Source organism: Anabrus simplex, chromosome 1 (assembly GCF_040414725.1).
Source record: "Anabrus simplex isolate iqAnaSimp1 chromosome 1, ASM4041472v1, whole genome shotgun sequence".
NCBI classification, from domain to species: domain Eukaryota; kingdom Metazoa; phylum Arthropoda; class Insecta; order Orthoptera; family Tettigoniidae; genus Anabrus; species Anabrus simplex.
In genome coordinates, this window is record NC_090265.1 from 581,402,544 (window position 1) to 581,419,772 (window position 17,229).

Below are 17,229 nucleotides of genomic sequence, written 5' to 3' on the forward strand. Positions count from 1 at the left end.
TTTACAGTACCTGTGATTCGTAGCACTATCTGAGCGACACCATGGGATGAGGGAACCCATAGTTCTGGCTTGCCTATGATTAGTACCCACTATACGAGGAACACCACGGTATAGTACGAGACCCTGTAGTTAGTACCCTTATGTGATGAACACCATAGGTTTGCGTTGCCTGTAAATGGCGCCGCAATGTGCGACATAACATAGGCCTGAAATACATGTGCGAATTGCGTTACTTGTGAGTAGTATCATAATGTGTGGAGTACTGCGAGTCTACGCTAATCTTGATTATTAGCGCAAATGCGATGGTTCTACTTTCCTAGCGATAAGTACCATTGTGAGGGGCCGCTGACTTGAATTTTGGACCCCTTTCGACTACAAGTATCATCGATTCAGTTTCGTGCTATAGAAGCAGTACCTTGGTCAGTAATACTATTATTTTACGCCAGCTTCTGTGCATGTGAGGCACTGTGGGTCGGTTCCACTGATCGTTTTTAAATTCATACCCATCCATCGATACATTCTTCGTCCTCACATTTTGAATTTTGGTCAGTGAATGTTTTTGGGCCGCCTCTGTGGTGTAGTGGTTAGCGTGATTAGCTGCCACCCCCGGAGGCCCGGGTTCGATTCCCGGCTCTGCCACGAACTTTGAAAAGTGGTACGAGGGCTGGAACGGGGTCCACTCAGCCTCGGGAGGTCAACTGAGTAGAGGTGGGTTCGATTCCCACCTCAGCCAACCTCGAAGTGGTTTTCCGTGGTTTCCCACTTCTCCTCCAGGCGAATGCCGGGATGGTACCTAACTTAAGGCCACGGCCGCTTCCTTCCCTCTTCCTTGCCTATCCCTTCCAATCTTCCCATCCCTCCACAAGGCCCCTGTTCAGCATAGCAGGTGAGGCCGCCTGGGCGAGGTACTGGTCATACTCCCCAGTTGTATCCCAGACCAAGAGTCTGAAGCTCCAGGACACTGCCCTTGGAGCGGTAGAGGTGGGATCCCTCGCTAAGTCCGAGGGAAAAACCGAACCTGAAGGGTAAACAGATGATGATGATGATGATGATGATGAATGTTTTTGGGCTTTTAAAATGGCATTTCATTTCGTCATATTTCGTACATTAGGGGTCGATTACCTAGATGTTAGGCCCCTTTAAACAACAAGCATCATCATCAAAACAGTCTAAAGATTCAAAAATCTCAATTTATAACTATTCTTAGCAGACACTGCTAGAAACTGTATAGTCTTGTTTCAGTTTTCGTAAGCGTGAACACTGTATAAGTTGCCGCGATCTGCCATGCAGACTGTCGTTCTAAAACTGGAGACCTACTTCTGAGCAGTGACATGCATAACTATTGCTAACTACGTAAGAAATAGGTATATAGAACTCACACTACCGAGCAAGTGGCCGCGCTGTTTGAGGCACGTACCTATTAGCTTGCATTCGGAAGATAGTGGGTTAGAATCCCGCTGTTGGTAGCCCTGAAGGTGGTTTTTTGTGGTTTCCCATTTTCACACCAGGCAAATGCTCTGGATGCACCTTAATTAAGGTCACCGTCGTTTCCTTCCCCACTGCTAACCCCTTCCTATCCCATCGTCGCCATATGACCTATCTGTGTCGGTGCGATGTAAAGCAGATTGTTAAAAAAACACACACACAGAGTGAGATATAATGGCTTACAAGTTTCTCCTGGATCCTCTAATTTTAAAATTAGTCTCCCAACGGCACTGCTCAGATCACGAGTTGCTGATTTTGCCTTCTCCTTACGGACAGTGTCAATGAAGTTAGCTTTTCTTTTTCTTTTTGCTACTTGCTTTACGTCGCACCGACACAGATAGGTCTTATGGCGACGATAGGACAGGGAAGGCCTAGGAATGGGAAGGAAGCGGCCGTGGCCTTAATTAAGGTACATCCCCAGCATTTGCCTGGTGAGAAAATGGGAAACCACGGAAAACCATTTTCAGGGCTGCCGACAGTGGGGTTCGAACCTACTATCTCCCGAATACTGGATACTGGCCGCACTTAAGCGACAGCAGCTATCGAGCTCGGTCAATGAAGTTAGAACGAATAAACATGAAAGAAGCGAGGAAATGGAAGTGGCTACCTACAGAATGTTGGACCCATGCAATATTACAACGAAATGCAGGGTGAAGCGTAATTCGCGCACTCGGGCGTCGCAGCGCGACTCCTCACATGCCAGCAATAAAAAAATGTATCTTACAAAATTTCGTCTTGCGAGTATATCCGGTAGAAAACGGACGTTAAAGAGTAGCAATCTGGCAACACTGTAACCATATGTAGGGTAATTACCGCTGTCAGCACGTCCACGTCATGCTGTACAGTTGGTGCAGTGGGTAGAGTTTTTGGTTGGCATGCAGGAGGTCGATGGTTCGATCCTGGGTTGAGGCGCATTTTTTATTTGCTAATTTCCATCTGACATTACCTACTGTGATACAGTAAGACACCGTTTCTGAGGTCACATGTATCCTACATTTACAACATAATAATAATAATAATAATAATAATAATAATAATAATAATAATAATAATAATAATACATTGAGATACGTACTAAACAGCATGCGGTTACCAGACGCAACACGCAATGTTGAAAGGCAGAATTATTGGGACCATGGTGATAACACATACAAATTGTAACCGAGTTTGGACATTATTCGCAGAGCACGTTGCTAGGCCTACTGGTAACGTAAGGCCCTAACGAAATGTAATGGACCTGAACGAGGCAAGAATAATAGTTACCGGGCGAGTTTTCCGTGCGCGTAGAGGCGCGCGGCTGTGAGCTTGCATCCGGAAGATAGTAGGTTCGAATCCCACTATCGGCAGCCCTGAAGATGGTTTTCCGTGGTTTCCCATTTTCACACCAGGCAAATGCTGGGGCTGTACCTTAATTAAGGCCACGGCCGCTTCCTTCCAACTCCTAGGCCTTTCCTATCCCATCGTCGCCATAAGACCTATCTGTGTCGGTGCGACGTAAAGCCCCTAGCAAAAAAAAAAAATAATAATAATAGTTGGTACTAATCTATGGGACTATTGGAGGAGGGTACAAAGAAAACAGGTTTCACATCTAGCAGATGAAGTGGTGCGAATAAATTCACACCCACGACGTGAAAAGGGCGCCTTTCAAAGCTGACCAATGAAAACGATTGTTCGTCCATTTCTAGGATCGTAGTATGTAAGTGCAAATGGTTTCTAGAGGACCCACTGCAATCGCTGTTGACGATTAAGATGCCAGATACCATACCACCTGGACTACATTTACGAAATAAAAAACATGCGCCTCAACCCAGGATCAACCACTCGACCTCCTGCATGCTAACCCAAAACTCTATCCATTGCACCAACTGTACAATACGAGTAATGTCTGCTGACAGAGGTAGTTACCCTACATGTGGTTACAGTGTTGCGAGATTGCTAATCTTCAACGTCGTTTTTCTCCCGGATATACTCGCAAGATGAAATTTTGTAAGAGACATTTTTTTATTGCTGGCACGTGAGGAGTCGCGCTGCGACGCCCGAGTGCGCGAATTACGCTTCACCCTGTATACATTGGGATTTACACTTAGAAGTAATGTAATTAAAAACGTAACTTACTATCACCACTATGAGATCAACATTTACCATTATTGTTTTGTTTGTTTTAGTACAGGATGAATAAAAGCATTATTTACTCTATCTGGGTTAAGCGCGCTCCTTTTGTAACTGATTTGGTTACGAGCTGAACTGAAATTTCTTTTCCGTGCTGTGTTGGAGGTTGGAACAGGCAGTACTTTCTTCGTTAGCAGAGCAAATCTTGGATAGGCTGTGTTGTTATTTCTCTACAATGAAAGTGGATGGTCATCATAAAGGTAAAAGTAAACCGCGTGCCCTCGTCCCGAGGAGGTGCAGCTCTTTTCAGGCACACCCCCATTGAAGGTGAGGTGCATGTACCATTTTAACCACATACCAGCCCTCCTTAAATATCTGGCAGTACGGGGAATCGAATCCGGGCCCCCGAGGACGGTAGATAATAACACTAACCGTTATGCTACGAAGGTGGACATCAGAAGTGTGATACTTAAATAAAGAATATCATTAATAGAATATATTATGGTCTCTCATCTTTATCAACATGCCATTCCGAAAAAGAAAAAGAAAAGAAAGTAACTTAATTTTCTTGGCCAGCGCATCCACGTGCGTTGTATGAGTATTGAGTATTCAGATCACAGGCGTCGCATAGTGAAAATACTTCCATTCTCTCTTCCGGACTCAAAAGTTTAACTTGCTATGCATGAACAAGTATCATTCTCTGCAGTTCGAACAATTGCAGGCAACATTTTAGTTCGTACCTCGGCGGCTTGCACTTTGATGTGTTGTATAATTTGTATGTGTGTGTGGGGGGCGGGGGGGGGGTACGATTATTCGTCCATAGTCTGCACCAACATTAATACGTTCTTGATAAAGATCTTATAACCCTGTTCTCGAAACAGCCGTCTGTTTCACACATTTTGACGCACTGCTGTGTAGGCCTAATGCTTTGTTTTACATCATAATGGTACTGAATTTGATGGCCGCTCTGTTTTAGGCCGCACTTTGCACACGTATGTTTTCATATGTGACGCAATAGACGCAAACATCAATAAGGAGAAACAACGTTTAAATGGCACATATCGTCGTTGCACCTCGAAATATCCGTATGACAATGTTAAGGGGAGAAATACTGACCCGCAGCACATGTATCACTTAGAACGAAACTTCGTTGATATTTCATGCAAGTACCGAACCTTAGATGACAGAACCTTTCTGATCAGAATTCTAATCTGAAATATTATCACATCGATGGTCGCAACGAATGTCATAGTTACTACGAATGTGGTGCGTTCGCTCGGACTGCCTAGCACCAAGCGGTCGGACAGGTCACGTACATGGCGGAGTAGGACCGACTACCTTCGCTCGACCGACCGAAAACGGGGAATGCAGACGTTTACTGTACATGACCTCCATCCCATACTCTTTGTTGTATTCCATTTGCATTAACTGAATATGTTCTGTTCAATGTTCAGTTTCTGTGAGCACTAGTTTGCGTCCGGCAAATTGAAGATAATCGCACAACTACAGCTGTCGCCATTCCATTCACATATGACCAGAATATGTCGTTTATATCAAGGTCAAAATATGCATTTATATGGCAAGTAGAAACCACTTAACTGTGACGATAATCACCTGCTTTTTAGTAAAACCCAACCAGGCATGAAAATAGAGACAAAGAGCAAAATTTGACCTTTCCTAAACATCCGAGCCTTATTGATAACGCTGCCCGAGTGAAAACGACGGAAAACTATGGCCTTATTTCCCGAGGATATGCAGCTTTTACAATATGACTGTATGCTATATTTATTGCGTTTTTCTCTCGGGTAAACTATTCCAGAGCTAAAATAGTCCCTCTGCTACACGAGTGATCGGCAGGAAGATGAATAATGATATTTTGTTAGGTGGAGAATTTACTAATACATGGAAGTGGCTTGAATCTCACCTAACATACGTGGATTTTTAAAAATGGGAACTCACTTCCCTCTAGTTTGGGATCCACTTAAAACTGGAGGTCCCATGGGTATGATCACGATATCAAAAGTCACATAAAAGTACAAGTTTTGCTTGCTTGCTTGCTTGCTTGCCTAAAGACAAGGAGGTTAGCACAGGATACACTGACTGACAGAGCAAATGCAACACCAAGAAGGAGTGGTTCGAAAGGGATGAAAGTTGGGGAAAAAATAGAGACGGCACGGACGAATAATTGATGTTTATTTCAAACCGATATGCAGGTTACACAATGCGCACGGCATCGACTCAGTAGGATGTAGGACCACCGCGAGCGGCGATGCACGCAGAAACACGTCGAGGTACAGAGTCAATAAGAGTGCGGATGGTGTCCTGAGGGATGGTTCTCCATTCTCTGTCAACCATTTGCCACAGTTGGTCGTCCGTACGAGGCTGGGGCAGAGTTTGCAAACGGCGTCCAATGAGATCCCACACGTGTTCGATTGGTGAGAGATCCGGAGAGTACGCTGGCCACGGAAGCATCTGTACACCTCGTAGAGCCTGCTGGGAGATGCGAGCAGTGTGTGGGCGGGCATTATCCTGCTGAAACAGAGCATTGGGCAGCCCCTGAAGGTACGGGAGTGCCACCGGCCGCAGCACATGCTGCACGTAGCGGTGGGCATTTAACGTGCCTTGAATACGCACTAGAGGTGACGTGGAATCATACGCAATAGCGCCCCAAACCATGATGCCGCTTTGTCTAGCAGTAGGGCGCTCCACAGTTACTGCCGGATTTGACCTTTCTCCACGCCGACGCCACACTCGTCTGCGGTGACTATCACTGACAGAACAGAAGCGTGACTCATCGGAGAACACGACGTTCCGCCATTCCCTCATCCAAGTCGCTCTAGCCCGGCACCATGCCAGGCGTGCACGTCTATGCTGTGGAGTCAATGGTAGTCTTCTGAGCGGACGCCGGGAGTGCAGGCCTCCTTCAACCAATCGACGGGAAATTGTTCTGGTCGATATTGGAACAGCCAGGGTGTCTTGCACATGCTGAAGAATGGCGGTTGACGTGGCGTGCGGGGCTGCCACCGCTTGGCGGCGGATGCGCCGATCCTCGCGTGCTGACGTCACCCGGGCTGCGCCTGGACCCCTCGCACGTGCCACATGTCCCTGCGCCAACCATCTTCGCCACAGGCGCTGCACCGTGGACACATCCCTATGGGTATCGGCTGCGATTTGACGAAGCGACCAACCTGCCCTTCTCAGCCCGATCACCATACCCCTCGTAAAGTCGTCTGTCTGCTGGAAATGCCTCCGTTGACGGCGGCCTGGTATTCTTAGCTATACACGTGTCCTGTGGCACACGACAACACGTTCTACAATGACTGTCGGCTGAGAAATCACGGTACGAAGTGGGCCATTCGCCAACGCCGTGTCCCATTTATCGTTCGCTACGTGCGCAGCACAGCGGCGCATTTCACATCATGAGCATACCTCAGTGACGTCAGTCTACCCTGCAATTGGCATAAAGTTCTGACCACTCCTTCTTGGTGTTGCATTTGCTCTGTCAGTCAGTGTATATTGACATGGAAAACACCATCAAACCAGTCAATGAACTGATAACTCAAGCAGTTCTAGCAGAGAGTTTTATTGGCATCATCATCATCAATTATCATAATAGCTCCTGCAGTGGGCCTCAGGATCCCAAGGTCTCGGGTTCAACCCCGGCAGAGGTAATCAGAATATTTTAAGGATGGGAAATATTGCATTGGAAAGTATCTCGCACGATGTCTGAGTGACATATTTGGTATTTATGCGGTAAAATGAATTAAAACTCAGTCATAGATCGTCCGAGAGAGATCCGGTTTACTCTGCCACTTAGTAGAGTAAAACAGAACGACGAAATCGACGCACAAGTGTCCTAAATGGCATCAAATCAAAATGCCTGTACATGGTAGCTAAGGCCATATTATTATTATTATTATTATTATTATTATTATTATTATTATTATTATTATTATTATTATTATTATTATTATTATTATTATTATCAGCAGTAGCCTAGGAGGCCCTAAGCACCGCGTGAACCGTCAAAAATATTTGTCCACAGCAATAGATGTTTAGCTATTTTCCTGCAGTCTTCGGTAACACCCTTCTTTCGACTGTCGCCTTCCATTTAGCCATCTTGTTGTTTGACGACCAGGTGGTCTTCTTTAAATTTAGAATATCTTTGGACACTGGTCGTTGTCCATTCTATAAACATGTTCCTCCCACTAGAGTTGTCGGACTTTCATAATCCCAACGATGTTAGCATCTTGATATATTTTCTCAAGTTTGATGTATTGTCTTTTTCCCCACGTTACTACATCTTTCATAGGACCATAGATATTCCGGAGTACTGATACATTATTCAAAACTAAATGAATTATGTTTGTCTAATTATTTTTGAGATTCTTCGCTAGTTTATTCATTACTTCCTCGCTAGTAACATACATTTCACGATGTTAGTGTAGGACAGTTCAGAGACTGATCATGGGAGATTATTCGCATGAATATCAAACCTGAGACGGTGATGGTGAGTTCCGGAAAAAAGTACATCACACGTTTGTTCGCTTACGTGAAATTATGAAGAGGTTAGCATGGGATAGGTAGCACTGAGAACTGCATCACTCGAGGAGGCTCACAAGACCGCTTCAATCCCGAAAAATCTTCGTCTATAGGAATCATCTTTTTGGCTATTTCCCTGAAGTCTTCAGAAACACCTATCTTCCGAATATAATTTTCCATTCAGCAATCAGTTCTTGGACGGATGGATGGTGTTTCCCATTAGGGTCCTCTTTATTAGCCCACAAATCTACAAAATCATGATGTTATTTGCTATCAGTTCCTTTCATTTTCTGAAACTCTGAATCCCCACCTTGTAATGCCATTGCTCTTGAGCACAATCTTAGAGTAAATGGCTCCCTCTTTTGAAAGCCTTGATCTCTTCCTTTGCATCACATACTGTAGCACCAATGATTCAAAGAAAGGAGAGGAGAAAAAGCAGGACGTCAGCATCTGATTCATATTTCAAGGTTTCAACATCCGTAGAAAATAATTATTGTTAAGTGATTTAGTAGTTACGGTAAATGTTTTTTACTAAGAATTTCCTACTTATAACTGTAATAGCTAAAATTATGAAGACACTATGCATCGTACCATTTTGACTGAAATAAATCCCACATACTTCAAACTTGACCCAGTCATTTTGTGGCAAAGTAGTTCCATATCATTAACAAGTGTCTTTTTGTGTCCCGGAAAAAGACTTAATTGTTTCAATGCCATCACATTTGTCGAACAAACAGGAAGATCCTTGATGGTCGCCACTTTAGGATGTGGCGAAGTATACTTGAAAACCTTTACTCCTGTCTGTACGGTAGCCGCCATCCCACTTCCTTTTCCTGCGACGGTTGCAATAACAATTACCTTGTGGATTTTAACGATATCTTCCTATCCTCAGGGACTTGCCATTGCAGAGACCTGGCTTGCAATCCCAGACACTCGAGTGGAATGACACATTACTTCCATACTTGTAACTAGCTATCAGCTTGCATTCAGGAGATGGTGGGTTCGAACCCCACTGTCGGCAGCCCTGAAGATGGTTTACCGTGGTTTCTCATTTTCGCACCAGACAAATGCTGGGGTTGTACCTTAATTGAGGCCACGGTCGCTTCCTTCCCACTCCTAACCCTTCCCTCTCCCATCGTCACCATAATACCTTTCTGTGTCGGTGCGACGTAAAACCAATTGAAACAAAACATACTTGTAACAAGCTATTGTTTTTTTTTATAATTTCAATGGGCCAAACAAAAGTGGCGCCTTAGTGAATCGGTCAATGACATGACATGTCTACAACAATTAACATGATGGACTAGAATTTGTAGGTGCCAAGAAGGTATAGCCTACATAGTTACTTATCTGCTTAAAAACTGGAAAATAATTTCCAGAAGGACGAAGATATAATGTACAATATTAACATGATACTTGGTTTTTGTACCGGCCCGCCTGATGACCGCTATCATTAAGGCGTCAAGTCTACATGGTCTGACACCGAGGTTAACCGGTTCGAGTTCCGTTGGTTGAAAAAATGTTCACCACCAGAATGTTGGCCGTCAGGGTAGGTTATGTGGTGGTATACAATTTCTAATCATTAAATTGCGTGCCAAGAGCTTGGATTCAATTCCAAAACCTCTCCATGGTGTTCAAATGGAGTGAGGTTCTATGACGCTTTTGATGGTGATTCGTGCGTCGGATGACGATGTTCACCTTTACTGCATAGTATGTTCATGAGGTAACATATCACTGAAAAATGAAATGAAATGGCGTATGGCTTTTAGTGCCGGGATGTGTCCGAGGACTTCGGCTCGCCAAGTGCAGGTCTTTTTGATTTGACCCCCATAGGCGACCTGCGCGTCGTGATGAGGATGAAATGATGATGAAGACGGCACATACACCCAGTCCCCGGGCCAGCGGAATTAACCAATTATGATTAAAATTCCTGACCCTGCCGGGAATCGAACCCGAGACCCCTGTGACCAAAGGCCAGCACGCTAATCATTTAGCCATGGAGCCGGACAACATATCTCTTTTCAACTATGTAAGTTAATACAGATTATGGACAGAGGTAGTTTTACGGCACACCTTCAACTGTACAATCAATCAAACACATATGCTAGTGATGCCGTGTTTTTTTTTTTTTTTAAATAACAGATGACAACACAGCCCTACAACCAAATATACTCTTCCAACCCGTCAACATTCACGCGCACCAACCACCAACCACAGGCTTCAGGAGTACCTCTGACTCAACCTTTAAGATATTACCGACCTAAGGTCGTGCAAGTATACTTGCGCCTTGCAATACGTTCCCATGGCCAGTAGGCAGTAATGATCGGTCTTTAAATGTTAAAAGCTTACCATAAAATCGCGAAAAATCATATATATACTCCACTATAGCAAACCACAACACGTGTTAGGGTATTAGCCCCAGTTAAGAATTGTTGGTAAATCAAAGACACATGAGCAAATTTGCATATGAAATTATTGTTATTTTAAATAATTCATTACGAGTTACATATTAATTCTGAAAAGTAACAAATAATATTCCCACTATTTCTTGTTGAGTGATTTAGTAATTACGGTAAATGTTTTTATCTAAGAAATCCCTACCTTTTTAAAACTGTAATAGCTAAAATTTAGCAATCAGTTCATGAACGGGCGAGTGGTCTCTTTCCATTAGGGTCCTCCTTATTAGCCCACGAACCTTCAAAAAACATGTTTGCTATCAATTCCGTTCGTGTTCTGATCCTCGGAATCCCCACCTTGTAATGCCATTGCTCTTGAGCACAATCTTAGAGTATACGACTCCGTCCCTTGAAAGCCTTTATCTCCTTCTTTGTATCACATACTGTCGCACCAATGATTCAAAGTAGGAAGACGAGAAAAAGCAGGATGTCATCACCTCATTCTTAGCTCAAAGTCTCAAAATTCATAGATAATTATTGTTAAGTGATTAGTAGTTACGGTAAATGTTCTTATTTACGAATTTCCTACTTCTTATAACTGTAATAGCTAAAATTGTGAAGACACTATCCATCGTACCATTCTGATTGAAATCAACCTCACATATTCCAAACTTGACCCGGTCATTTTGTGGCAAAGTTCCTCCATATCATTAACAAGCGTTTTTCTTTATCCCGGAAGAAGACTTGATTGTTTCAGTGCCATCACATTTACTGAACAAACAGGAAGATCCTTGATGGTCGCCACTTTAGGATGTGGCGAAGTAGACTTGAAAACAAAAGATAGGATATGTTGGTTAGCCTAGGTCCTAGGTGGATTTAAAATTACCTGTACTCCTGTCTGTACGGTAGCCGCCATCCCACTTCCTTTTCCTGCGACAGTTGTGGATTTTAAATCTCTCTTCCTATCGTTAGGGCCTCATCATTGCAGAGACCTGGCTTGCAATCCCAGACACCTGAGTCTAATGACACATTACTTCCATACTTGTAACTATCAGCTTGCATTCGGGAGATAATGGGTTCGAACCCCACTGTTGGCAGCTCTGAAATGGTTTCGTGTGGTTTCCAATTTTCACACGAGGCAATTGCTGGGGTTGTGTCTTAATTAAGACCATGGTCGCTTCCTTCCCTTTTCTCTCCCATCGTCGCCATGACACCTTTCTGTGTCGGTGCGACGTAAAGCCAAGTGAAAAAATTCCATACTTGTTACAGGCATTTCTTTATAATAATTTCAATAGACTATACAAAATAGCGTCTTAGTGAATTGGTCAATGACATCACATGTACCGAGCGAGTTGGCCGTGTGGTTAGGGGCGCGCAGTTGTGAGTTTGCATTCGGGAGATAGTGGATTTCTATCCCCACTGTCGGCAACTCTGAAGATGTTTCCCGTGGTTTCCCATTTTCACACCAGGAAATGCTAGTGCTATATCTAAATTAAGGCGACGGCCGCTTCCTTCCCACTCCTATCCCCGCGTCGCCGTAAGACCTATGTGTGTCGGTGCGACGTAAAGCAACTTCTTAAAAAAATACATCACATGACGTCTGCAGCAACGAACACATAGGACTCGAATTTCTAGCTGCCAAAAAATCTGTAAATATTTACTTATCTGCTTGAGAACTGGAAAATATTCTCCAGAACGATGAACATACAGTGTCTCAGAATATTAACCTGTTACTTGGTTTTCGTACCAGCCGGGCCGGGTGGTCTCTATCATTAAGGCGTCAAGTCTATATGACACCGTAGTTAACCGGTTCGAGTCCCATTGGTCGAAAAAGTGTTCACCACCAGAATGTTGGTCGGCAGCGTAGGATAGGTGGTGCTATACAATTTCTAATCACTAGATTGCGTGCCAAGAGCTTGGATTCAATTCCAAAACTACTCCGAGGTGTTCATATGGAGCGAGGGCATATGACGCTCTCGATGGTGATTCGTCCATCGGATAACGATGTCAAGCCTTGTGCAAATCCGTTGGTGCTATTCGACAGGAGCAAGCTATGTACCGGCACTGGGTTTCACCTTCTCCTTTTCTACTATCATATGTCACGTCATTCATTTCATCTCATTAACTCATCTGGTGAGGTTGACGCTACAAAGGGCACCCGGTCGTAAAAACTCTCGTTTCATACCCAACCCCGTTGAGAAACGGGAAAAATACATACTTGGTTTTGTACCCGATAGGATAATAATGGCCTATGCCGTGCTCAGTTTAATTTGTCTGTCTGTCTGTCTGTCTGTCTGTCTGTCTGTCTGTCTGTCTGTCTGTCTGTCTGTCTGTCTGTCTGTCTCAGCATCACGGGAAAATGGATAGGTGTATAGCATCTGTAGCGGACCACATCATGTGATCCCATGAACTCTTAGAACATTGCAGCGATGAGTGGACAATTAAAAAAAGTGTGCACATTTTGTGCTAATTATATGATCCTTTACTCTTCGAACTAAAGGGCTAGAGCTAGACAAGGAGATCCACTGCCTTGCTGATGATAGGAGTAGTCGAACGAACATCATTGTGATTAATCGATCTAATGCCGATGCGAAAATTATTGACCCGCTTCTAAATCTCGACCAATGGAGAATGACAGGGAGAAAAAAGGAATTTTATGTACCTAAAATACCATACGGTTTGCACAAGTGCCATCAAAATAACATCTAATACATGAGCTAATTTGCATATGAAATACTTTTTATTGTTATTTTAACAAAGTAAAAGTAACATGCAATATTCTCAGTATTTTTTAAAATTACTTTAATTATCACTTGGGGGGGGGGGGAGGGATTCCTTGTGAGATGGGGTTACGCGGCCCGTGCTCAGTGAGCCCAAGCCTACAAGACTGAAAGGCTACTTTGGACAATATCAGGTAAGTAGAATAGAGTCATGTATAAAACAGTATTTGATAACTTGGTGAAGGATTACATCTTAAGTTTCATGTACTTGGGAAAGTGAATCTCCATTATTGCTACGTCCATTGAGACGTTGTTTGGTTTGGTAATATTTTGTGATTTTCGTAAGTAACTATTCATGTTGGAAGTCGTTCTAGATGTTACTTAGGTCTGTCATATTTCCTATTTAATGACATTTCTTTAAATGATTTTAACTGTAGTGATCTGCTTGTAGCTATTCCTTGATGGATGCAGTGATTTTGCATTTGTCTCTTGGCACAGATAGGGCAAAGTAAATGTAGCTTCCACCGAAGTCTCAGTCTCATCCAGTTTTAATGACCGTACTGAATTTGAAATAAATGTTTCAACTAGATTGTGTTGAGTCTGTTATGTTGATCAGTAGTCTGTATCAGATAAGGTGTTCAGTGGGATTTTGGAAGGGAGGGTGCGATCAGTGGGTGAGAGGAAGTTGGATGAAAACCAGTGTGCTTTCAGATCACAGAGGGGCTGTCAGGATCAGATTTTCAGTATGCGCCAGGTAATTGAGAGGAATAGACAGTTATATTTATGTTTCGTAGATCTGACGAAAAATGTACGAGAGAAGCAAACGCCTGGATTGCACAGGCGAAGGGAGCTTTCTCGAAAGAGAAGATTCTACTGACATCTAAGACCATCAGCATGGAAGTACGGAAACACTTCGTGAAAAGTTTTGTATGGAGTGTTGTAAGCTATGAGTCGGAAACATGAACTCTGTGGAAAGCGGAAGTGCTCAAACTCAAGGCCTTTGAGATGTGATATTGGCGTCGACTGCTGAGAATACCTTGGAGTGATAGAATCACGAACGAGAACGTTCTCAAATGTTCTCAAAAGAGCAAATGGTTGAAACCTTAAACAAACAAAGAAATAGCTTCGTTTGCCACTTGCTTCGTAATTCTGACTGGTGTACCACAAAATGGATGGTAGAAGGACAAAAGGAGTACATAGAGTGAAATTTATAAACAACATTAAAGGCAAGCTGCCACTTGAAGCTGTTGGCCAAAGAACGGAAACGCTTGAAAGACCTGCATATTACCCACCAACCTTAGGGTTAAAAGGAAGAAGAAGAAGAAGAAGAATCATATGACAGAGTACCGAAGGATAAGATGTTCGTCGTACTGGGGGACTATGGGATTGAGCGTAAATTATTAAAATCAATCAAAGGCATTTATGGTGAAAATTGGGTTGCAATGAGAATATCGATGGTAGAATGAGTGCTTGGTTCAACATACTTGCAGGGATTAGACGAGGCTGTAATCTTTCACCTTTGTTGTTCATAGTTTTCATCTGCTGAAAGGTAGGGAGGGATTCAGTTAGGTGAAAATGTAGTAAGCAATTTGGCCTATGCTGTGATGAGTACATGTAGTACGTGCCGAAAAGAAAACCAACCGAACATCAATGGGAACCGAGCAATATTTACCAGCACTCATCACGACCTAATAAGCTGAGCAGTTTATTTCAAGTAAATATTCATTTGTTACAACTGTTACGGAATAGTGACACGCATTTTATAAACGTAGGTTTATTGTCATATGCTGTCGGTCTTGTATATATAGAACACATAATGATTCTAATATTCACATGTTTCAGTTGGCTGAAGTCTTCCATAAATTTTATCCCGCTATGGATGGAGGGTGGTAGAATAATACCCACGGTAACACCTGCCTGTCGTAAGAGACGACTAAAAGGGGTCCCAGGGGCTCTTAACTTGAGAGAGTGGGTTGGCGACCATGGGTTCTTTAGCTAAATCCTCGTATTGCTTCCACTTACTTGCGCCAGGCACCTCAATTTCATTTATCGTATTTGACCTCCCTTGGTCAACTCTTATTTTTTTCCGATCCTGACAGTATTAGAGCATTCGAGGCCTAGGGTGAATTTCATTTTCACGCCCTTCGTAGCCCTTGTTTTTCATTCACCGACATCTTCATTTTTCGAAGTGTTGAATCCCTTGCATATTTTCCCTCTGATTGATGTTAAGAGGGGATGTTTGCCCAGTTGTACTTCCTCTTAAAAAACAATCATTACCACCACCACCACCACCACTTTCACACATTTTAATGCGCATATTTTTGCATAATTACAACCTTTGGCTGTAATCCAGATAAAAAAGTATTGTTATTTGATTTATGTCTGCTTCTGAAACATTAGAGACGACTTATGGTGTGTTCTATTCTACTGGAAGGATATGGGTTCGATTCTTCGCGAGGAAATAAAAATGTAGAAACGATATTTTCACATCTTTTGAGATACATGGCCCGAGGGTTCAGTTAGCTTACACCAGAAATGAGTACCATGTGACGTTAAACAACTAGCAAAAAATTCCTGTTACCACTGAGCGAGCTGTCCGTGCGAGTCGGGCTATGCTACAGTTAGCTTGCCTTCGACCGGGCGAGTTGGCCGTGCGGTTAGGGGCGCGTCGCTGTGCGCTTGCATCCGGGAGATAGTGGGTTCGAGCCCCACTGTCGGCAGCCCTGAAGATGGTTTTTCGTGGTTTCCCATTTTCACACCAGGCAAATACTGGAGCTGTATCTTCATTAAGGCCACAGCCGCTTCCTTCCCATTCCTAGGCCTTTCCTATCCCATCGTCGCCATAAGACCTATCTGTGTAGGTGCGACGTAAAACAAATAGCAAAACGAAGCTTGACTTCGGGAGATGGTGGGTTCGAACCCCACTATGGGCAGCCCTTAAGATGGTTTTCCGTGGTTACCCATTTGCACAGCAGGCTAATATTGGGTCTGAACTTAATACCACAGTCGTTTTATTCACAGTTCAAACCTTTTCCTAGCTCATCGTCTCTCAAAACCTGTCTGTACTGGCGTGATGTTAAACAACTAGCAAAAATCCACAGTTCTAGCCCTTCATGCAAGCAATTCAATGTTGAAAACATCCTAGGGATATGAGCTACGAGTTTGAGGTAAGTAACATATAATACAGTATGAGAATATATTATATATTTATTCCTAAATATTATAATCATCGTTAACCGGTCGATTAGATTAGCAGTTTGCCTTTTTCTACCACTACGAGCACTAACGTGAGCCAATGAAGTGTTTCACTTAAGCCCTTATATCTACATTCGATGTGGACATTTTTCAAAAATTCAAAATTCAAAATTTTTCCGGAACTGCGTTTTGGCCGGAAGTGATTTTCGAATTTTTTTTCAAATTTTGATAGAGCTATCTAAGACTCACAATTTGAAACTTTTCCGGGCCCTTTATCCCTTCAACTTTTGGCACGATTGAGGTAATTGCTTAATTTTAAGTTTTTCGTAGTGTGGGGCCACTACTTTGTCTGCTAGTAAATATTTTCAACATTAAACATTCCTGTTACCATGCCCGGGGCAAACCACTCTATCCCACTTGTTAGTACCATGATTATGGATAGTGGGAGCCTTTACCTACTACTCGTCCAAGGATCCCCATGACCTGTACGGAGATAGCCTTGCTTATTGGGCTGTCTTACCAAGACGTTGAAGGATGCTCGGTGCACCGGAAGTGGAAATATTTAGAAACGAGATTACAACCACCTTTCAGGGCAGGCCAGAGTATGATCCGATTCCTTTAAACGGTCAAAATACTCATTTATGAAAAAAATAAGTGTTTCTTTCCTTAGCCCAGAGGTTGGTTGGATTTCCAACAATGTTAACAACTGGGAATCTAACTCATTCCTTATTTCCCTAGTACGTCTCTTCAGTGACACCTGTGGCTGTTTGTGTGAGTCTTTT

General features: G+C 43.2%; 1 protein-coding gene across 1 annotated transcript in view; it reads right to left on the bottom strand.

The window, feature by feature from the left end:
• LOC136870400 (locustin) overlaps positions 1-17,229 on the bottom strand; it is a 38,276-nt gene that overhangs the window by 15,408 nt on the left and 5,639 nt on the right. The window lies entirely within an intron of this gene.